The 23,311-nt window shown below is 43.3% G+C and overlaps 1 protein-coding gene and 1 long non-coding RNA gene across 2 annotated transcripts in view; both read left to right on the top strand.

The window, feature by feature from the left end:
- The window catches only part of GRM3 (glutamate metabotropic receptor 3), an 88,694-nt gene that overhangs the window by 20,746 nt on the left and 44,637 nt on the right, over nt 1-23,311 (top strand). The window lies entirely within an intron of this gene.
- The window catches only part of LOC310658284, a 256,099-nt gene continuing 233,596 nt past the window's right edge, over nt 809-23,311 (top strand). The window contains exon 1 of the long non-coding RNA XR_014502180.1: nt 809-841. This is a non-coding gene — a long non-coding RNA (uncharacterized lncRNA). The remainder of the gene's footprint in view (nt 842-23,311) is intronic.

Genomic DNA, 23,311 nt, shown 5'->3' with positions numbered 1-23,311 from the left:
CATTCCCAATACCATCTTTAAATCCTGAGATATGCTTTCCAACCCTGGAATTCAGAACAGAGGCCATTTGAGTCACAATCAACAGCCCAACCTTTTTGCAGGCTGCAGTTCTCTGTCCTGATGGGAAGATCTGCCTGGCCTCACCCTTGGTCCTCACAAGATATTTTCGGTGGGCTGTGCTTGATACGCAGCAGGAGGGAAGATGAAAGCTAAGGATACAGAGGAACTAGTAAGATTCTTCCCCCCTACAAAATGATTTCCCACAAGCTGTGTCAACTATCTCTAATCAAACAAATGCTCCAGAAGGTCAACAATTCTCTCTTTGGCCGGGGGCAGGAAGCAAAGCCCGTCACCTGCGGCTTTGCAGTCTTGGGAATCTCAGCAATGAGCCAAAAGAGATGGGCTTGGCAACTAACTGTTCATCACACAAGAATGTCCCCCCAAAGAAGAAAACACCCACACCCTTTTATATGCAGCAGTCTGGGTAGATGAGTTGATCTACCAAGAAATCTAAAAATTGAACAAAGACACTTCCACAAAGTCACAGCTCTCCGAGCATTCTCCTCCCCCTCTTATACCAGAGCTCCGCGTTGACCACTGCTTTTAGGTCCTGCTCGTGGATTTAAGAGCCCCAAGCTGATCATAGAGCAGGGCTGAGGGCCACCTCTCCTTCTGAACCATGACCACCACCTTTCTTGCATATGTCCGTTCCTCTCCATCCATTATTCCTTCCAGGGTGGCAAACACATCTGTGATGAAAACACAGTTGAAATAAAAACATATTTCAAACATTTAACTGTTAAAAGCATCTAAAAACAATAAAACACATGTAACCAGTAATGTGTCTGAATACAGAACTGATGGAAGCAGAAACATTTTCAGCAGGCGTCTAAAGGAGTGTAGTGATGGCCCCTGCCTAACGTCAATAGGCAGGGAGTTCCAAAGTATAAGTGCTGCCACACGCCTTACAAATGCAGGTGGGACGTTCCGCAGTTCCAAATGACAGGGTTGGCATGTGGGGGCAAGGTGATCCCTTAAGTAAACTGGCCCCAAGCTGATAAGGGCTTTATATACCAGAAGTAACATCTTGAGCTCAACCCAGTGAACTGGCAGCCAGTGCAGTTCTTGGAGCACTGGTGTAATAATTGACAAATTGCATTACTATGAGCAGAGCTGTTGCTATGGCAGGGCTAGCTGGGTGTTTTGCCCCAGGTGAAGCCTCCAGAGGGGCACTGTTGAGGCTCTCAGTCTCTCTCTGTGTGCATGTGGGGGTGCCAAACTGGGTCTTAGCCCAGGTGAAATAAAGCCCAGTTTCACCATTGCTATAAGCAATCATGCTGTAGCCTTATGCACCAAATACAGTTTCCAGATGAAGCACAAGGGAAGCCCCATGTAGGCTGCATTGCAGTAGTCCAGCCTTGAACTTACCAGTGCCTGGACCACTGTGATCAAGCTCTGCAGGTCCAGGGATGGTTGCAGTTGTCTTACCAACTGAAGCCTCTAAAAGGCACTCCTTGCCACTGAGACCACTTGGACCTCAGTGACCAAGCTAGATCCAGGAGCATCCCAAGGCAGCACACATGCTCCTTCAGAGGGGGGGACAGCCCCGTCCAGAGCAGGTAATTGACTAATTTCTCCAACACGAGAAGCACTTGCCCACAGAGCCTTGCCAGGATTCAAGCTCAGATTATTTTGCCTCATCCAGCCCACAAGTGCCTCCAGGCATGGGTTCCTGGCCCTATGAAACAAGCAAGGAACCAAACTTTCTTCATGCAGAGCTTTGAGAAAACATCTCCCCGTAGGTACAAGCTGGGAGCTATTGGAGCAATGCTGACACATAATCAGTGAGTGAGAGATCAAAAACAATCTCGACAGTTTTACATTATTGTACTACTTTTGTCTGGCTTCTCCTTTTAAATGCTTGTATTTAGGGCATGCTGATCCCGATCCTGGAATTGCTGAACTTGTTGACTTCTGCAGCACTCGTCTTATGCCATACAAATGAGCAATTAACAGCACCGAACTAAGGCCAATTTAGACAATCAGCAGCTCTTCCGGGATCACTTATCGCAAATCAGTTACCCCTCTTAAAATCTCGATTGCAAGCAAAGGAGGCAGAGGAACACAGGAAAGTACCCGAGGAGTCAGCATTGCTTGCACTGACTGGTAGCGGCTATTAAGGGTTTCAGACTGGGGACGTTCCCAGTCTTACCTCATGCCCTCCAACCTTTCTCCGAAGGAAACAGAGATGACCTAAGGAGAAGCGGGACATTCCAGGATCATATCAGAAACCACGACGGCTTCTGTAAATCCGGGACTGTCCCTGGGAAATAGAGATGATGGGAAGAACTATGTCAACTATTTATTTATTAGTCTAGGGAGAGTTATCTTTGTGACATTCTCCTTCCATTGTCAAAAAGAATGCTGAAAATATAGACGGTAGAGTCATGGGGTTGACAAATGGTTTGGGGTCAGACTCTCCAACAATATAACTCAAATTGTGGCATGCTGATTTACACCAGCAAGACTCCTTCCCGGAACCGCTTTTGCATTTGTTGAGGAACACTGGTGCCTGAGCCTGCATATGCTCACTTATTCACCAAAAAGCCGGAGAGCGTGGCAAGGATAATTTCTAATTTATATTTTGCAGTATTTCCAGTATAGCCCTTTCAGCATTTGAATTTTTGGGAGCTGGCCCCACTCCCTGCATATAAATGATGCAGAGGATTTGACATCAAACATTTGGAAGGGAATTTGGGGAGGGGGAGTGCTGCAAAGATACCAAAGGGAAATCTGGTGGTTTACTTAGCTTTAATCAGTTTAATATAATTTCATGAATTTTACACCTAAAGGCCTCTGATTGCTGTACCAGTTACCTGTGAATAAAAGCTTGCTAGTGGCAAGTGATAATTAATTCTAAAATCAGGAAAGGCTTTGAGCTTCAGAGACCCTTGAGCATATTTGTATGAAGATTATACATTGTTTCTTCCCTCCCCTTTCCCTTTGAAGTCTATTCTTCAAAGATTTCCAGTCTGCTGCTCAGACTACAACCCCACCACTCTTGGCCTAGACTGCGGAGCTGCAGACTCAGGCAAGCGCCACTCAACTCCCCCAGTCTCCTCCTCGTAAGGCCGGCACAGGGGGAGACAGGGGCACCAGGCCCTGCCAGTTGCTGGTTGGCTGTTTTAGCAGGGGAGAAACAGATCTTCGCCTTGCAATTAGACTCTTACGTCCCATCCCGTCCCCCCCGTCCCCACATTTCCCTACATATTTGTTGGTTTCTAAAAAGGAATGTGCTGGGGCTCAAATCTGCTTGGCAGCCATTCCCAACTAACTCCACTCCTCCCATTATTGTGGATAGGATTTGAAGGAAATGCACTCTGCACATGTTCAGGTACCCCTCTGCTATTTCACATGTCCTCTGACACTGAAATCAGGTTGCACAGCTGGCTCTGGCCCAAATGAGAATCTGCCCTTGTGGTCCCTTTGCTCCTGCTGAAATATTTTATGACTCATAGGGACCCTGTCCCACTCTGAGAGGAGTGCAAGTTTTTCCACAGCGTTTATCAGTCGTTGAACTTATATTCAACACAGGACTCTCACTGTAACCAGCACATATGTTAGGCTGCTGTTTCCTGGGAACCAAACGTGAGAATGTAAGAAGAGCAGCGCTGGATCAGGCCAAAGGCCCATCAAGTCTAGCAGCATGCAGCATCCATCCTGCTCTCACACTGTGTGTGTGTGTGTGTGTGTGTGTGTGTATTTAAATTCAGGTAGGTAGCTGTGTATCTGAAGAAGTGTGCACACACACAAAAGCTTATACCTAGAACAAACTTAGTTGGTGCTACTGGACATTTTTAAAAATATATATATATATATTTAAAGTTGGTGTTATATTTCCCAATTACAGTAAATCTATTTATACTTTTCCTCATCTATTTCATATAAGTTTTAGCAACTCCACATTTTTACAGTAATCCTGCTAATGTCTTAATTTGTTTACAATTTGTAAATATTCAATAAAAGATTTCCATTCCCTATTAAAGAGTTTGTCTTGGTTTCTTATTCTTCTAGTAGGTTTTGCCATTTCTGCCTTGTCCATTAATTTCTGTAGCTCTTCCTGTCTTGTCAGGACTGGTTCTTTTTTCCATCTTTGGGCAAATACTGTTCTCACAGCCGTGGTTGCATACATAAATAAATGTCTATATTGTTTAGGTACTTCTGATCCCATAATTCCAAGAGAAAAGCTTCTGTTTTGTTTTTTTACAAATGTTATCTTAGACATCATTTTCAATTCATTATATATCATTTCCCAGTAGGCTTTAACTTTATTGCAAGCCTACCACATATGGAAAAAAGTACCTTCTTTCTCTTTGCATTTCCAACACTTATTCAATTTCAGTTTATATATTTTTGCCAATCTGGTAGGTGTTAGATACCATTTATATAGCATTTTCATATAATTTTATCTTAAACCATAGCATGCTGTAAATTTTATATCTGTATTCCACAATCATTCCCATGCATCCATTTCTATATTGTGACCAATAACGACGGCCCAATGTATCACTGATGATTTCACTTGTTCGTCTTTTGTCTCCCATTCTAAAAGCAACTTATACATTTTAGACATCATTTTAACATTATAGTCTAATAGGTCTCTCTCTAGTTGTTCGGGAGCCAAGCCGTTCAAGTACCAAGGTATCACTGTATCAGTATTTTATATTTTATTCTCAGTTTTTCCCCCTTGCTAGATATATTTAGAAATATGTTTTGCCATTTCTGGAAGCAATCTGTCTTACCAATCACTGGTATTGATTGAAATATTAATAACATGCTTGGTAATACATTCATTTTAATGATCGAAAAGAAGGGGGGAAAGAGTAAATTTAAGGAACTGCAGAAAGAGGGGGAGGGGAGTTGAGGTTTAACATGTAATGACCACCTTTTTTACTGTTTGAAATGTCATTTTGTTATAAATGAAAATTAAAAATACAAATTTTAAAAAAGTTGGTGTTATACTGAACTTAGTTCAAATGAATATATGTGTTTTTCCGTTTTCCTATATGTACGTGGGGAAGAGCCACCACTTACATTTGGCTAAACGAACCACATATTTTCAGTATGATTTAGATGCTTTCTCCTCTGTGGTTTCACTGAATTTGTATTCAACACTGAACCTTACCAACTGCACACTGGTCTTACTTGAGAACCAAGTCTTGTATCTTTTCAAGAAAAGTCCAAATATGGAAATGAAGAATCTACCGGGGGGGGGGGGGGGATGCTTCACACAAAGCTAACTTATATCTGAAAAGACATTTTCTCAGTTGCAAAGAATTTTATATTGTAAAGTTAGATGTATAAAATATGTGCAGGGACTCTTATTGTCTGGAATAGAGTGACATTTTGTAAAACCAACAGGGTGTCTGCAGCCAAGACCTGCAGCAAGCTAAATCCTTTAGTTGCTCAGATCAAAGAAAAAAGCCTGCCTTGGAAGTTCTCACCTGAGTCACCTGAGTCAGTGTTTCTTACACGATTTCCCTGGTGTGACTGGGGCTTGGCTGGCTCCTACAGCTTTGATTTTGGCCTAGTTCACATAAATGTCAATGAGATTTTAAAAAGAAATTGCAGGCGGGAGAATTTGTTTGTTTCTAGAATAAACCCTTGTCCATTTAAGCTAGCATATCAGCAAGGAGGTTACAAGGCAATTGTTCTCCCTGATATCTAGGAGGTCCCCCCACCTCTTTGATGAAGCATTCAGTCATGCCATTCTTGCACCTGCCACCTAAATGGCTTGGTCCAGCTCACCTTGATGTAGAAATTTTGATAAGTTATTAAATATTAGATCTCTGCAGATGGGATTTGCATTCCCTCAAATATTGCTCAGTTGCACAGAGCCAGCAACAGGGCCAGCCCCGCCCATGAGACAAGATGAGGCGACTGCCTCAGGTGGCAGCGTCCGCAGGGGCAGCTGGTCCTGATGCCAATCTTTCTTCCTGATCTTCCTTCACCCATTCTTCCCTGGCACCATTTTGGGGTTGGCCCCAGAATATCTTCGGCTGGCCCTGGCCTGCAAACAAGAACCTACTTGACCAGCTTAGAGATGCAGAGGGAAGTTAAGAATAAGACAGCTCAACCAAACCGTCAAGCCCAGTGGAAGGAGACAAGCCCAGCCAGGGGAAAGAGCGGGAGGAGCCTGTGGCCAGAGAAGGGGCAAGGGATGCACTAAGCAGAGCCAGATGCCATTAGGAAGGCACCATACGAAGAGAGGAAATGCCCCTGTGGCTCTGAGCAACTGGAAACAACGGAACATGTCTTTTTTCACTGCCAATACTATACAGATATACAAGCTAGGGTCATCTTGCCTATACAACATAAATTTCCAGGTCATACAGTACAACTTTATACTTCCCTTCTACTTCAAGATGAAAACCCAGATGTTACATACTCAGTTGCTATATTTTGCACTGCCAGGATGGATATTGGTCAAAAGATAGTTAGCACCACAAACTAGGCCCAAAATGCAAGACCTGTGCTCCTCTGCACTCCTTCCCTTATAGTCGCCTTTAACAGTTTGTCCCTGTTTTTATCTTTTAAAGTTATGTATGTACAGTGGTACCTCAGTTTTTGGACATCTTGGGAGTCGAACGTATTGGTTTTCGAATGCCAAAAATCCGGAAGCAACTGCTCTGTTTTTCGAACGTGGCTTCTGTATTGAGTTTTCCATAAGTAAATGCTTCCAAAAGTAAATGCTTTGGTTTTCAAACATATCGGAAATTGGACAGTCTTCCGAAATGGATTACGTTCAAAAACCGAGGTACCACTGTATGTATGATATAATCACCTTTTAACTACTAGTTTTTCCCTTTTGTTTTAAGTCTGATGTATTCAGTTTATCCGTATGTTTTATCTTATGATGGTCTGTGACCAAAATATCTAAATACAATGTCTGGGGTTCATATCCCCCCCCCCCCATTCAGATAGTAAATGTAACTGAATGTGGTTTCAATAAGGACAACCAGATCCGCTGGGAGGTATTACGTAAATTGTTAGGATCAGTATACTAACAAGCAAACTGTGCTTCAGAAGTCAATGAAGATCAGTCAAAGATGTGTACTTTGGGAGAAAAAACACTGGTGAATTTTCATTAGAACTTCTTTGGGGGAAAGAATCACAGATATGGAAATGTGGAGAACTGTTTTTGAATCTGGCAGAGTGAGGAACCAAAATGGTCATATTGGCCCATTCCTATGCAGAGGTATCCCTGCTTTCACCTGAGACATGTTGGAGAGGGTATAATGGCTTTTCCTTGGTGATCAGCTGTAGAAAGCCACTGTTATTGGATAATTTTTCTCCAGGGCCAGGGGCAGTGCCAGAGCTACTGGGAGGTTTGTGCAGCTGAATGTTTCTAACAGCAGGAAAGCATGCCAAGAAAAAGACAAATGCCAATTGAGGGCACATTGCTCCTGATTAAGTGGAAATGGGCCCCTGCTGGCTGGAAAGCCACCTCCGACAAGAACAGCAAGAAAAGGAGCATCTGGCTGGCCATTAGAGAGCCCTGCCACCTCCTCCTCCCCTCCTCCAGAGCCCAGCTGATGTGTTTAAACACATTTCCATTCACCGCTCTATGGAGACCTGTTGAATGGGCTGTAAGGATGAATGAAGTGTAGACATTTCAATGAGATTAGGAAAATGCCTCCAGAGTGCTGGGAGAGTACAAAGAAAGAATAGAGCCTGGTGGAATGAATGGAGGAGGAAGAGCCGTAGCAGCTTTTCATCTGAAAACTGGAGAAGAAGCGGCTTGAGATTTCCCTGCTCCCTTTCTCCTTATTCTGGGTTGGGGGAGGTGTCTGGTCTGCAATAGGAAGATGAACTCCTCCACCAAACAATCTGGATTAGGGATACCGCTGAAACATTCTTCCAAGCTTGGAAATACGAGTCTCGGGGACTTAATTAATGGAGCTGACAATAAACCAAGTTTTCAGGATTTTGATGCACTGACAGGTTGAGCCAAATGCCTCTTCTTTTCTCCCTCAAGTGTAAAAACTGAAGCTTTCCCTATGGCAGCACACTGTGTCAGGGACAGGCTGGGTGAAGAAGAGTGGGGGGGGGCTGCCTTCCAAGAGCCTCCTAGGGAGGGAGCCTGGTGGTGGGACCCTGAGGAGCAGTCAGCAGAAGGGATGAGCTGGGAGCTGATAGAAGCAGGAGACCTGAGGGATCAAGGGACATCAGGAGAAGGAGGGCCTTCCAGGACAGGGTTAGAAGCTGAGAGCCACCGTGGGCCCTCAGACAGTCCCCGTCCTGCTGGCTCTCCTCCGCTTCTCACTCTCCCCTCAAGAAGCAACGCACCAAAAAAGCCCAGAGGAGGAGGCCACCCTCTCAACGCAGCCTTCGTCTGCTTAAGAGGGACCCAGAGTGAAAGTCTAGAGGGGAGTGGCTGTACCTAGAGCTTAGTTTCAACAACTCCTGCCTCCGTTGAGTTTAAGATGAACCAGGGATGTTGCTGTGTTGTTTCATGCTCATAAAAAGCTAATTGCATTGTGTGTCTTCTGTGTGTGTACCTGCCCACACATTCTGTGTGGATGACCTGGCTCGTTGACAGCTCCTTGACACTTACATAGCGTATATCTGAAAGTGCACACTGAGGTTATCTTTGTGAAGGAACTGTAATGTAATGTCTGAAGTTGTCACTAAAGATATATATTTTGATTTTACACAATAGGCTTTGACAGCACAGATTATGATATTGGGTCAAATGCCAGGAAAGAGAGAGGTGTTGTTTGGGCTGAAATAGCATTGAAGCAATCATGCTTTCCCCTTATGGGCTGGACTTCACATCTTTGGCATAAATGAGACCTTCCCCTCCGATTTGTAACACTTGGTTTCATTCTAATTTAGTTTGAGCCCAGATCATTTATCTTAATTAGTTTAATTTGTTTAATCTGGTTAATTGGGTAAATTCATTTACTTTATTTAATTTGACTGCATGCAGAAGCCAGTAAAAGCAACAAAAATCAATGAAGGAAAAGGCAGGCATTGCAAATACCTGTGCATTTCTGTGGTCGTAAGCAACTTTGCAGAACAATCCAAAGGGAGAAGGTGACCCATAGTTTCATGAACATCTAGACATCAGCTTCACCATCAACCTGCGTGTAAAACAGAAAGTGTAAAAGAAGCACCTGTTATTACAAAACTTCCACATTTTGAGATAAGTTATATACAACTGAGCGCCCCCCCCCCCCGATGATATTTTGAGTGGTTTTTGTTTCTAATGTCTTCTGTGTTTTCCCATGCAACCCCACCCAGAGGGGCAGGAATTCCAAAGAGCAGGTGCCCCAATGCCCCGTGGCCTCCTGATCAGATGGCACCTGTAGGAAGTTCTCACCTGCAGAGTGCAGGGATCAACTGGGTATAGGAGGGGGGAGAGAATCTTTGCACGGTGTCAGGGACTGGCAGGGAAGGGGGCTGGAGTCAGACTCGGGAGAGAGAGACCGTGGTTTGTGGGGACCTGTACCAGCCAGGAGGGAAAACTCAGAGGCAGAGGAAGCTTCAGAGAAAGCCGGAGGAAGAGGCAGGCCAGGCCAGTTTGAGACCCAGGGGAGGCGTAGCCTTCATTGGGCCTGGGAAGGCGGGCTCTTCAGTCCTCACACCTGCCCCCTCAGGGCAAGGCCTGCAGAGAAGGGTTGCTGGAAGCACCAGGCCAGAGTGCTTCTGTTTCACTTTGAATAAGAGTTAACTTTTCTGACTTCAGGAGATCTGTTGTTTAACTGCTGACCGATGCCTGACTTGAGCTCTGACACTTACAGTGTAATCACAAGCCCCGTAGACATCAGTGGGATTCTTCTGAGAATACAAATACTGACTCCACACACAACGCCACCTTTCAGATTTTCCAGGGAAATAGTCTTAATTACATCATAATGGCAAACTAAGTGTTAGTTTGTGCACCCGAGTTCCATTTATTTCACTGAGGCTACACAAGTGTCAAAGGTCATCCCTTCCATCTAAAATATCCCAAACAAACCGTGGCTGCTGCCTCTCTGCTTATGAATGATTGGTTTTATCTGCATTCACAATGTGCCATTTGCTCTCTATCCAAACAGAGATAATAAATATATAGCAGAATAATGATCAGTGAGTGGTGACTATGTGATTATTCCATTCTCTCTGCCAGCCTTCATCCATCTCTGGCTAAAAAGAAGCAGCATTTGTGTTGAGCCTTGCATATAAATGTGCAACCTATCACACATGCAATATGCGTTTTCCATGTTTCAATCCAGAATAATATTTGAGATGATGGAGGGGATGAATCCCACCTGATAATACTTGTAGCTAAGTGCCCGTTTTAGAAAAAAAGTGGGTGAGAAAAGAAGGTCTGGGTGTAGGATGTAGAAAATGAAGGTTTAAAACTGAGAGGAGTGTGTGAAGGCCCTCTCAGCGCACTGTCTTGCAGAATGCTCCAGAAAAAGCTCCACAGGCAAACCAAGTGTCTGCAAACCCACTTTCAGCTGAGCCAAGTGGGCATGACTTGGTCAAAATGGCCTCAGGCACCAAACAGGGAGACTAGGCTTGTGGGCCAGAGGCTCCCCACCCCTGGTTTAAACTCAGGCAGCATTATGATGCATACTCAATGGCAACAAGCAGGTTCTTATCTCTAAACATGGTCTACCTCAAAGGATTGTTGTGCTTCAAAAGCACTGCCCTGAACTCTTTGTAGGAAATTCAAATCTCTGGGGCTTGATGAGCTGAACCCAAGGGTACTAAAGTAGTTTGCGGGTATAATCTCAGAGCCTCTGTCAAGAGCTTCCAAGAATTCTTGGAGAACAGGTGGGGTCCATGTGGACGGGAGGCAGACAAATGTTGTCCTCATCTTCAAAAAGGGGGGACACTCAGGTAACTACCAGCTGGTCGGCTTAATGTTGATACCAGGAATGGTCCTAAAACAGTTGGTCTGTGAGCACTTAGAAAAGGACCTGGCATGGGTTTCTCAAAAAGTTATGATGGATGAATCATATTTCTTTTTTTGATAGAATTACAAGTTTGGTGGATCAGGGGAATGCTGTGGACATTGTGAATATTGATTTCAGTAAGGCTTTTGGCAAAGTCCTCCATGATATTCTCGTGAGGAAGCTGGTAAAATGTGGGTTGAACAAGGTAATGTAGCACCCTGCTTGTGGTTAACGCTTAGCTGGAATGAAATATTCAACGCAGCAATAGAGAAATTAAAATAATAATTTATTTGTCAGACAAATAAATGATTGGCACAGTGGTATATTTACCAAAAGCTCTGCACACCCCAGCCCTGGTGACCAGCACTTATATTCCCTCAGCCCAGCCTCCTTACTCCTCCTTTGGCTGCCTCTGTCCAATCAGCCTGGTTGAAATTCCTATTGGCTGTTTGCTAGAACCAATCATAAAAGATACACCCATTTCCTATTACCTTTTATGGGAGACAAAGAGCTATATTTCCTTCTATCATATATCTTACATTTGTCTTGACAAGGCATCTTAATTATCAGATCCCCTATGCCCTTTGCTCTTCTGCTCTTGGCTCTTCTGCCCTTGGCAACAGGGACAGATGGCTAAAACAGATGGCTCATGGTTTTAAATCTTGTCATATAAACAGAGGTCTTGGGTTCACCTTCTCACACACCATCAATGAAATAAGAATCTAACATAAGAATCTAACATCTCTTACTTTCTACATTCTTTATATAGTTACATTAAAGTCAGTACATTTCATATATATATAACACATAGATTTTTAGAAGAAAAAAGAACTTAATAAAAAGCAGTTTCTAAAGCAAACCCTTCAATTTACACCCCCCCGCCAGCTGTTGTTGCTTTTAGCTCTTTGCTCCTTTAACCTTCTCTGGATATCTTAAACCTTGAGAAAATATGGCTGAGTCTGAGTAATTACCAACTCTAATTAATGTTTTTGCAGCTTGGATTGTATTCTGTAAATTGTATGACCTTTGTTCCCAGCTTTTGCTCCTTTTTACAACTTTGAAGTACTGCAACAAATCAATGAGGGGTCCTGTTCAGAAAAATAAATATCTGCCAAGGCTGGAGCAAGCATCTGAAGCCAGCATCTACAGATATATTTTTAAGCTTATTTAAAATACAGATCTTTGATCAGATGCCTCAGTAACTGTTAGGTGGATTTGTAGCTGGTTGGCTGACTGAACTCAAAGAGTATTCATTAATGGTTCCTCGTCATCCTGGAAAAAGTGACAAGTGGGGTGCCACAGGGTTCTGTCCTGGGTCTGTTGTTGTTCAACATCTTTATGAATATCTTGCATGAAGGAATTGGAAGGATGCTCATCAAATTTGCAGATGATACCAAACTGGGAGGGGTAGCTAATGCCACAGAAGATAGATTCAGAATCCAAAATGACCTTAACAGATTGGAGAACTGGGCACAAGCTAACAAAATGAATTTCAGTAGGGACAAGTGTAAGGTTCTGCATTTAGACAGGAAGAATCAGATGGGGGACACCTGACTTGCCAGTAGTACATCTGAAAAGGATCTCCAGGTTTTAGCAGACCACAAGCTTAAATGAGTCAACAGTGTGATGCAGCAGCAAAAAATGCTAATGCTATTCCGGGCTGCTTCAATAGAAGTCTGGTGTCTAGATCAAGGGAAGTCATAGTACCACTCTATTCTGCCTTGGTCAGACCACACTTGGAATACTGTGTCCACTTATGGACACCACCATTTTAGAAGGATGTTGACAAGCTGGAAGATGTGCCGAGGAGGGTAACCAAGATGATAAAATGTCTGGAAACCAAGCTTTATGAGGAGCTATTGAAGGAGCTGGTTATGTTTATCCTGGAAAAGAGGAGACTGAGAGTAGATATGATAGCCATCTTCATGTATCTTGAGGGCTGTCACATGGAGGAGGTGGCATGCATGTTTCATCCTCCTCTGGAGGGTAGGACTCGAACCAACGGCTTCAAGTTGCTAGAAAGGAGATTCCAACTAAACATTCAGAAAAACTTTCTGACAGTAAGAGCTGTTCAGCAGTGGAACAGACTCTCTCAGGATGTGGTAGAATTTCCTTCTTTACAGGTTTTTAAGCAGATGTTGGATGGTCAAATTGCTATCTCTAAGTCTTATCTACCTCACAGGATTACTGTAGTTCAAAAGCACTGCCTTAAACCCCTTGAAGCTCTGATATAAATATCCAAAAACCTCAGTACAATCAAGAATTAATCACCCATTTTTGTCATATCAAAATCTTGTAGAATTGATTTTACAGTAGCATCAAACCATAAAATTATTTCATAAACAAAATTGTCATAGTTTGTATATCTCTCACTGGGGAATGTTCCCTCACACACTTTCACACAGGAAAACAAGTAACTTGCTTCAAAATAGTGCAAAATCACAATGCGGATTCTTGTTTCATGAAACCTTTGCTTTTCACAAAAATGGACACACACACACACTCTGTAGTGATTGGGAAGAAGGTGAAACAGGAGATAAAATGTTCACCATGCAGAATCCACATTCCTTTCCCATCTGCAAATTGCCTCTTTTGAAATGGTTTAGAAATGTACCCAAAGCCAGTTATCAGTAACTGAGACAACAACACAATGAACAGCCAATATATCTCCACACCCAGCCCTGCTGCTGCGCAAGAAAGTGCTTGCCAAGAGAAATAGATGGATTGTGCTGTACATCTGTAGTGCAAAAGGCAATGTTTGTTTTTTGATGGGTGGCTCACCTTTCTGCAGGAACTTTGATTCTGCCCAAAGAAGATGTTTTTATCCTGAAAATCAACCACTAAAAAAATCACGTCACTGTTCCAAAGTTTTTCATTTTGTTAATATAACCTAACTCTGACTTCCGTAGAGTGAACATGCAATAACATGCTAGCGGAAACAACAGCCAGTTCTGTAAACTGGAAAAACTGGAGAAGAGCGAGAGCTCAATAGCAGAGCAAATATTTTGTGTGCAGAAGGTCCTGGGTTCCATCATTGCCATCTTCAGGGGAAATAATCCTTCTTGAAACTCTGGAGAGTAGCCCTTTGGGGCCACCAACCTTGTGGGTCTGTTGGCACACTTGAAATTTTCCAAAGGATTTGTGGGTGCTAGCACAAAATCATACCTTCCAAGTGTCCTGATTTTCCAGGGACAGTCCTGGAATTACAGAAGCCATCCCGGTTTCTGATTTGATCCCAGAATGTCCCACTTTTCCTTTTTCCTCCCCTCCACATCTCAGAGAATACAGTGGTACCTCGGGTTAAGAACTTAATTCGTTCCGGAGGTCTGTACTTAACCCGAAACTGTTCTTAACCTGAAGCACCACTTTAGCTAATAGGGCCTCCTGCTGCCGCCGCGCTGCTGGAGCCCGATTTCTGTTCTCATCCTGAAGCAAAGTTCTTAACCCAAAGTAATATTTCTGTGTTAGCGGAGTCTGTAACCTGAAGCGTCTGTAACCTGAAGCGTCTGTAACCCAACGTAACACTGTAATTAAAAGTGGTTTGTGTGTGTGTGTGTGTGTGTGTGTGTGTGTGTGTGTTGGTGAAAAAGTCCTGTTTATACTGACAATAAAATACCTGTACTAAATGAAGAAAAGAGTGAAGCTGACATATGAAACCCTTCCTATAATTTTGAAGGAAAATGTCACCAATCCACTTTAAATTATTTAATTACAATGCTTCAGCAGTCAGCCATTTCTTAGGAAGCACAGTGTGTTGATTCCTTTATTGTAAATGGAGCCTTACACTGCAAGGCTTTGCATGTCTACTCAGAAGTAAGTCCCACTGTAATCAATGGAGCATACTCCCAGGTAACTAACTAGGGAAAGACTGAGCAGGCTTACACTGCAATCCTAAGCATTTCTACTCAGAAGTAAGTCCCACTGAGTTTTAGATGACATCTGAAGGCAGCTCTGTATTGGGAAGTTTTTAATGTTTGATGTTTTATTATGTTTCAATATATGCTTTAAGCCACCCAGAGTGGCTGGGGAAATCCAGCCAGATGGGTAGGATATACCGTAATTATCATCATCATCACTAAAACTAGATCTTCTGTTGCTTTTGCTAACTTACACCAAAAGCCTACAAATGTATCTTCATGAAATAATCCTACCTGATTATTGCTGCAACATTATGTTATGCTACATTCTTCTCTTGCTGAGTAGAAAGCTAAACTGCATGAATATCCCATGATGGGAAAACTAACCAATTACATTAGATTAAAAGAAGGAAGGCAGAATCATAATAGACCGTTCCGAAATTGGAAACCATTTATTGGCTTCTGGCAAAGTAAGGCAGGCCATTCAAAAGATGTGCATCATTTGCTTAATATGCCGTAAAACAGATTTTGTTTATTTGATTAATTGAATTAAGATATGGTGATTTTGTTTCTTTGGCAGTGATTCTTTATTCGATAGGGTTGAATTTTACGTTAGCTCAGTGATCAAACTATGGGGGTGGGGGGTGGGAGTAAGGCTTTTCACCAGTTTTTTAAAACATATTTTCTGTTTCCTCCTTCACCAATGACTTCCACAGTTACACATGCTATGCACCCATATCACATGATACATAGCAATACGGGTGGCATTAAAATGTGATTTACACTGGAATGAATTATGGCATCACTACATTTCTGTGAATGGAATCAGATGCCATGTCCTTAAAAACTGAGACAAGGTGTGGTGACATGACTGGGTATGTGGGTGCAATGCTTTTTCCTTCTGGAGGCAGAACATCAAGAAGGGAGGACTCCAAAAGGAGGCCGTTTTTGATTGTGCAGGGTGGAATTTCAGTTCAGGCCCAGTTCAAACCAATTCTTTTCTACCAGCTTTTCCCACCTTCATTTCTAGGTCCTGGGCAAGAAGCAGGCAATATCTGAATTTTCTAATTCCATAGCACTCAAGAGCAGGTCCTCTGCTTTCAAACAAACAAAGGGATAGGTGTTGCTGCCAACAGGAACATACATGCAATGCTTGCTGGGGGAAGCAATGCGCTTTAAACATGTGGTTTCTGCAGTCCTATTGTCTGTTTGTTGGATTTATGGTTTGTCTGGACAAGGCTCGCTTTGGATCTAAACTGCCAGCTGTGATGGAGGCTTGTTAAATAACTTCCAAATATAAGAAGTATTGTTGGCGGGTGGGGGGTGTCCTTTATTCTTGTTTCCCATATTTTAAAGTTGGGAAAGTATTATTGGAGGCAGGTAGCTGAAGAAAACACTTATACCTACCGTAATTTGATTTCCTGATCATCCTGAAATCTCTACTCCAGGCTGCTTTTTAGTACAACATAAAGTGAGCAAACGAGCAACACATGGACATGAATCTCCCAACTCAATTTATTTTAACTACCTACAACGTTGTGCTAGCCAAGCAAGGAAATAAATAGAGGACATTTAAATCTGTGTCTGTTGGGTTTATTTACGTGTTGATGCCCTTATTTTGCATGAATGAGTCCTGAGTTCTAAATGTTCCCTGCTTTGGGAGAATGAGCATTCAGACTTCGTTAACTGCCAGGGAGAGAATTCAGCAAAAACCCATGAAAATCAGTCATGCCAGCAGGGACAGACCTTGGAGCAGAACTCCGTGGGCCTTGCTCTGCAGGAAGGACCCCAAACACAGAAATCTGTTTTTCCAGGCAGGAAATAACAACATATTCGTGTGCATGCCAAAAACTGGATTCTGCACATGGTGGCAGATGGACAGGACTGGGTGGCTCTGGAGTGGGAATCGTAATGTGCAAAAATCACAAATCCAATGGTCCTAAGAATCAGCTCTGATCAAACGTGGAAAGGGAAGTGTGGTCTTCATTCAAACGAGCCCAGTAAATTTGTTAAAGGGAATAAAATGCTGAACAGTTTTCTGGTGAATGTGATGGGCTATATGGGAGTAAACAAACTGTCCGTCCATCATGGATACTTTAGCAAAGTTTCCTGCATTGCAGACTAGGTGACCCTTGGGGTGCCTTCCAACTCTACAATTCTATGATTCTATGAAGAATCCAGATAAGATGGAGGTGCTGATTGTCTTCTTAAGAGGTGATTATTTGATTGCTCCATGGATGGCTCCCTTTCAAGGACAAGATCCAACACACAGAGGTGGTGTGAAATAAACAAGAGGATTTCTTTTTCTAAAGGAAGCCCATGTTGACCTCACCCAGAACAGCCATAGCATCAGAGAAGAGTTAAATAATCCTACACAGTTCCATTGCAATATTCAGGCTTACTCCCTGTTCTGTAGTTCTTGAGATATACGGTGAATATGAATGTATGCTTTCACCACTTTACATGTCTTATGGCCACTGTAGGGCCAGCTGTTGCTAAGAGCCTGTTGTATTTCCTTAAGTATATTCAAGCTTGAGGTGGAGATCAATGCTTTTAAATTAGGAAGTTAAACCATACTTGAACTAGACAAGTGTTGGGCAGTGAGAGAGAGATCACAGTAGTTTGGTTTTCTTTAAAAGAAAGGGGAAGGGAGTCTGAAAAGACAGCCCAGGCCGTTAGTTCATGCTTGTCATCAGCACCGAAGCACAGCTAACATTCTGCATCATGGCTTTCCTGAAGTTAAATGTAAGAAACAAGGCAGCTTAATCTTCCACACCTAGAAGATGCATTGACTTTCGCCAATGGCTTGTTCACACCGGCCTTCCATTGCCCACTGCTTGCCTGGGCCATCTTCCTAACAAGTTTTACAATACTGTGAAGGGGGCCATACATAGGCACAAAATTCAATCTTGCCCCTGCTCAGCCCAGAGCAATTACATAGGGAGCCTTAAAACACAGGCACACTAATAATAATAATAATAATAATAATAATAATAATAATAATATTTCATGCAAATAGATTGATGGATCTGTTGAGCCCAATAGCTCTAATAGTGTTAACCTAACCTTTCCTCCTATCCCTTCGACACCATATAGACCACATTTACTATAATTTTAATAAACTGTCAACACTTCTTCAGCATCTTGATGATCCATGTGAGCTGAGTGACCTTGGCATCTTTACAAGAAACATTCCCCCGTTCCCCACAAACAACTGGACCACAAAATGTGTCGGTTCGCCCTCAGCCCCCTAATTATAGCAGGATATGAAGCAAACATTGTCTCTGTGCCCATTAGCCATGTTAGAAAGAGAGCGAAATGTGGAGAGACGTGCAACCCTAGGGCAATGTTATTTGTGGCTGGAAGGAGAAAGCCTATCAATTTCAACAAATCAGAGTTTTCAAAGGGAAGCAGAACAAACTATGCATAAAAAGAGCAAATGTTAGAAGTTCTGATTGTTTGCTGCATCATGTATAATAACAATTCTGGTGGGAAAGAAGGAATTATAATGAAGTCACAGACCTCCTGTAGCTGCAAAGCCTCGGCTACAATATATGGGAAATGTTTATGAAGCCAACTCTGTAATGCCATCCCTTGATCCCTCCAACGTCTGTTCTTACCATTAAAAGACCTGGGCGCAGCCATGGATCAGATGCAGGCTCTGAACACATCCTTTTAAACCTGGTGATGGCTCATAATTCTTCACCAGGAAGCAGCCCTGGCACAATTTAAGAATACGTGTGGCCCTTGGAGGACACTGCTGCTGAACTTTCACACTGTTACCATACCAATAGTGTGTGAAAACTGCTTGTTCCTGCTGACCAATGTCACACATTCTTGGGCCCCACCAGCATTATTCAATGACTGAGTGTGCTTTGATTTATAAGGCACAGTGAGAAGCAGCTGTGAACATAGAAACATAAGAAGTTGACTTATGCAGATCACTGAAGAGCTGGGTTCTACATTTTTATCTGTCTGAGGCATACATCAGAACATTGTTCAGACTGAGTGGGATCCCAAGCTCAGAGAACAATTTTATATTCCACAAGAGTCAAACAGTGACAACTAATGGTCATTTGGAAGGGAGCAAGGAGGAATATTACAGAATAATAACTTTTCATTTTTGTACTTGTTAATATATTTAAGTTTCCACATTTGTGTATTATAGTAAAAATATGGTTTGTCAGCCACTTCTCCTCTTTTCTGTTTTGCAGTTTGAATAAAACCCCAAGGGAAACCTGTATCAGCCCAAGCCACAATTCTTGTGTGATACAAATTAAGCGAACCATTTTTCCTTGAAAGACTGACCTCCATGCATGTGGTGGAAGCATCTGCTCGGGGGAAATCCACATCCATAGAGCTCTATATGCACAGGTTTCCCCTCTGCAGATGTTCATCCCTAATGTGGGGAAAGGAACCTGTGCTACCTTGGAGAAAGTGCCACATGGATGCCCCTGTTGCCCCTTGACTATGTGAAGGTGTGCTTGAATGCAACTTAAGAGCCTATACATTCTGTAGGCATGTTCAGGCACTCCTCTGAGCACACAAACACTCAAAGTGTGCACAAGGACAGGGGCACACAAAGGACTGCCCCAACATTGTTGCACCTATGGTGCCCCCCTCCAGTGCCTGACCTTGTCTGTGTTACACAGGGAATATCTGGGGGGGGGGGGGTTCTACTCATGTTCTCTTGAACTCAAGTAGTCTCCTTGCTTTATCAGGGCCTCCAGAGGAGGGTACTACACAACACACACAACACAGGGAAGGTTAGGCACTGAGGGGGGAGCACAATGGGTGCCAGGATGTTGAGAGTGAGGCTGGTGTGTCTGCCCCAAGTCTCAACTAGACTTAGAGGGTTTGTGTGTTCGTGAGGATGCCTTATGTCTGCACATGGAACTGGGTTGATTTTTTAACTCAAATATGCAACTAAACTAGGAGAACCGATTTGCTGATGAATTCACTGAAAGTTAAAATACTGGATCCTTGTGCATAATTTTAGAAGCCAAATATGCAAACATCAACAAAAGCTTTTTTTGTTGTTGTTGTTAGCTACACAGCTTAATCGCAGATTTGTTAACAAAGGCTTTTGTTAACTTGAATTGGAGAGGAAAAATTCACTTGCTTGGGCTCAGACGGAGAGACAGCCTTACTTTGGTTTTGAAACCATTTTTACTTGGTGTGCTACTGTTACACGGAATTAAACTAAATTACCTGAAAATGAGTGATAGCTATAGTTCATTAAATTTTGAAAGCTGAAATCCCATACACACTTACCTGAACTCAATTGGGCTTCCTTCTGAGTAGATTTGCATAGTTATATTACACTCAAAATAGTGTGTATATTAAGGTTTTGAGAATATTTTCAATCCCCTCATGAAACACCTAGAGCCTTCTCTCTGCTATCTTGGCTTCTGTTAAAATCCTTAAGGTGTTTTGCCCAAGATGGAAACACCAATTATGACACATTGAATTTTACTTTAGTCAGAATTCCAGGGGCAACTCTGTTACTTTTTCAAAACAGCATCTCATGTTCATACAGAAAACCATGGACTGTAGTGCAAATGGCAGGTGTCCTTCAAGACAGAAGCCAGTCGGCCTGAAATCAGCCGGGGGGGGGGTGTCCATGATGCTGACCTTTTCTTCTTTGCCCTGTGAACTGGAATCGGTCCTGAAGAAACTGTGAAACAGTAACAGAGACTTAAGAAGGCAGGAACTTTTCAAGTAATTGGCTGCCTTCAGAGAATAGGAACATCGCCTTTTCACTTTGAAATGCCTCTCCTGCCAGTTCCTATGGGTATGGAAGAAAAGGTCGCACTCTGCAGAGGAAATGGTTATTTAGTTTTACTTTCCCAATCATACATTGGTTTTCCTGACAAACAGCTGATCTGAATAGTCTGTGAATATTTCAAGCATTCTCAATTTGAGTTTATAATTAAATAGAGAAGGTATAGAGCTCTAGGTGTTTTCAGTTGGGCACTTGTGAATCTGTGGTTGGTAATCTAAATAAATCCTCCACATTCAGGGGCAGCGTGCCTCTGAATACCAGCTGCTGGGGAGCAAACAGTTGCCTTTGTGCCCTGCTTGGGGGTTTGCATGGCAAGGTCCCAACCCGCCCCCCCCCCCCCGTGAATAAAGACACATGACTCAAATATTTAAGGTTAATGGGCTAAAAAAAGGCCACAACTTTATTGGTTCCAGATGATGAGCCGTATTAGGCATTGGATCTAACTGGCTATATCTGACTCCAGTCCGTCTGCAGGGAGTCTGGGAAGTGTTAACCACCAGTAGGGGGAGTCCTGCTGATGCACATCAATTAGGAGCTCCCCCAGGGAGCCTTTGGCCCAAACCTCCCCAGGCTTCAGACAGGGCCACGCCCCCAGGAATCCTTTAACGGAATACCCTTCAAAATGCGGGGCAGGTGATGGTGCTACCTCCCCTCTTCTCTTCTCAAGAAATATTCCAATGCCCAACCGCCAAACCTTAAAAAGTTGTGACAATTTGCTATGAGGTAGGCGAAAACCAAGTGGCTGGTGCCAATTTGCCAAGTGGAAAAATTCCTACCAGGCCCCTCAACAGCAACCAACTGAAGTCCAAAGCAAGGTCAAAAGAGACGAAAACCTTAAAGGGCGGGAGGGTAGGAAAACCGGAGTAGCTGGAAGCCCGAAAGAGAGAGATCTCCCGACTGCATCCTGCCTTTATGGGGCAGGCCACACCCCCAGACCAACCAGATTGGCCGGCCTGGCCAGTGATGCAGCCAGGAATCCCCCAGTCGCGCAGGGCTGGCCACCCACCCCCTGCGCACGTGGAGGGGTCGTGAGAGCCCACAACACCACCTCCTCCTTAAGGCGGAAGTGGACTTCCTAGAAGGGTCTGACTGGCTAATTTTGGAAATGGAATGCAGAACTAGATAGACGCTTTCTTTTGAGCAATGATAATACAAATGATGAACGTTTTAAAAAAAACTTTCCAAGGAAAAGAAAATTATATGCATGGCTTTAAAAAGCAGAATTTGCATCACTATGTCTAGCTCCTGGGAACCTGCATCTGCCATGTTTTATCTGCTCTATCTTCCCTCAGTTCTCCCTAGCTTGATTATTCTCTCTTTAGTGCTCAGGAAGCACTATCTCCAATCTCTTTTCCTCTAATCTACCCACTGATGGACCAATGATCATGAGAGCTGTAACCCTGGGTTGCCTGAAAATGAGTCAAGTGCCTTCGAGTTTTAAAGACCAATTACTTCAGCATGCATGAAGTGGGAGCATTCCTGGGAACCAAGGGAAGTGGGAATTATTTTTTAAATAGTTGCTGTGTCGACTCCGGGAGAACATTGACCTGACTGGTTATTGTTTCCACTTGTATTTTGAAAACATGATGGTGATTGTAAATTCAGTGAGTAGATGTCTGTGATTGATTTAAGAAATTTCCCTTCAGCCTACTGCCAAGCTTAAAGAAAAATGCACCACACAGAATTTGACCTGGACCATCTTGAGATGGGGAGACAGGGCTGCTTTGACAAACTGAGAAGCTGCCTCTATCAGATGCTGTTGTCTCTGTCACAGAAAACATTCTAATCATTTATAGCCAGGGGCAGCTTTTGTTGCCAGCCAACTTCTGTGACATTAACAATTAAAACATACAAGCAAGCAAGCACGATTCGCAATCAATTATGCTTTATTAATGATTTTTTAACGCATGCCACAGTCCAGCAATCATCAGGCTGTTGCTCAACAGAGCTGTTGCCAAAAAAACCCCAAGTTAATCGAGCAGGGTAATTTGCAGCAGCTTCTGCTCACTTGCAAAACACTTGCTCCGTTAATTGTGATTTCATGCACCACTGACTCCCGTGGCCTAGAGGTAACATTCATGCGATGGAACACTTACTGCTCTGCAGTGCGCATGCGTATGGGTTAGCTTTAAGAGAGTCTGCTGAAGTTAATTGTCTAAAGCCCTGTAGACAAGATTTGCAATCAGCTGACAAAACGCCTACACTCTGCCCTGCTTAATGTCGCAGTTGCGTCCCTGGGAGTAAGTCCCATTGAGATATGGAGGTGCACACATGAGCCCCGTTCCTGTAACAGTCTGACACAGTGCTTGCACAATCACCTGGGGGGGGGGGCAAGGGGAAGCCATGCTGTGTTGGCATTCTCAGATGCTGCACCCATAGCAGTCCGGCTCAATGCCTCTATATTTTGTTTGAAAGGTTTGGAGGGGGGGGGGATTAGGGCATGAATGGAATCTACTCAAGGGTCATCTAGTCTACATCCCTGCACAACACAAAAGTCATACTTTTGTCCCACCAGCAGTACATCTCATGCAGCTACTGTGTACCTGACCATCCCTGTTCATTTTCACCACACTGTTCCTGTCGGCTCCTTAGGATTGGGGAAAATTCATGACGATGCTCATGTGTCTCTGGGAGGATGTGTTTTTTTCTGCAATGTCTAAATAGTCCATGTGCCTCTGCAGCCTTGCAACCAAGGATGGTCAGAGAAGCAACCATTTTGC

The sequence above is a fragment of the Podarcis tiliguerta genome (assembly GCF_965153285.1).
Source record: "Podarcis tiliguerta genome assembly, chromosome: 10".
NCBI classification, from domain to species: Eukaryota; Metazoa; Chordata; class Lepidosauria; order Squamata; family Lacertidae; genus Podarcis; species Podarcis tiliguerta.
The sequence above is the reverse complement of the archived record's forward strand: the minus strand, read 5'-3'. Positions and strand labels throughout refer to the sequence as shown.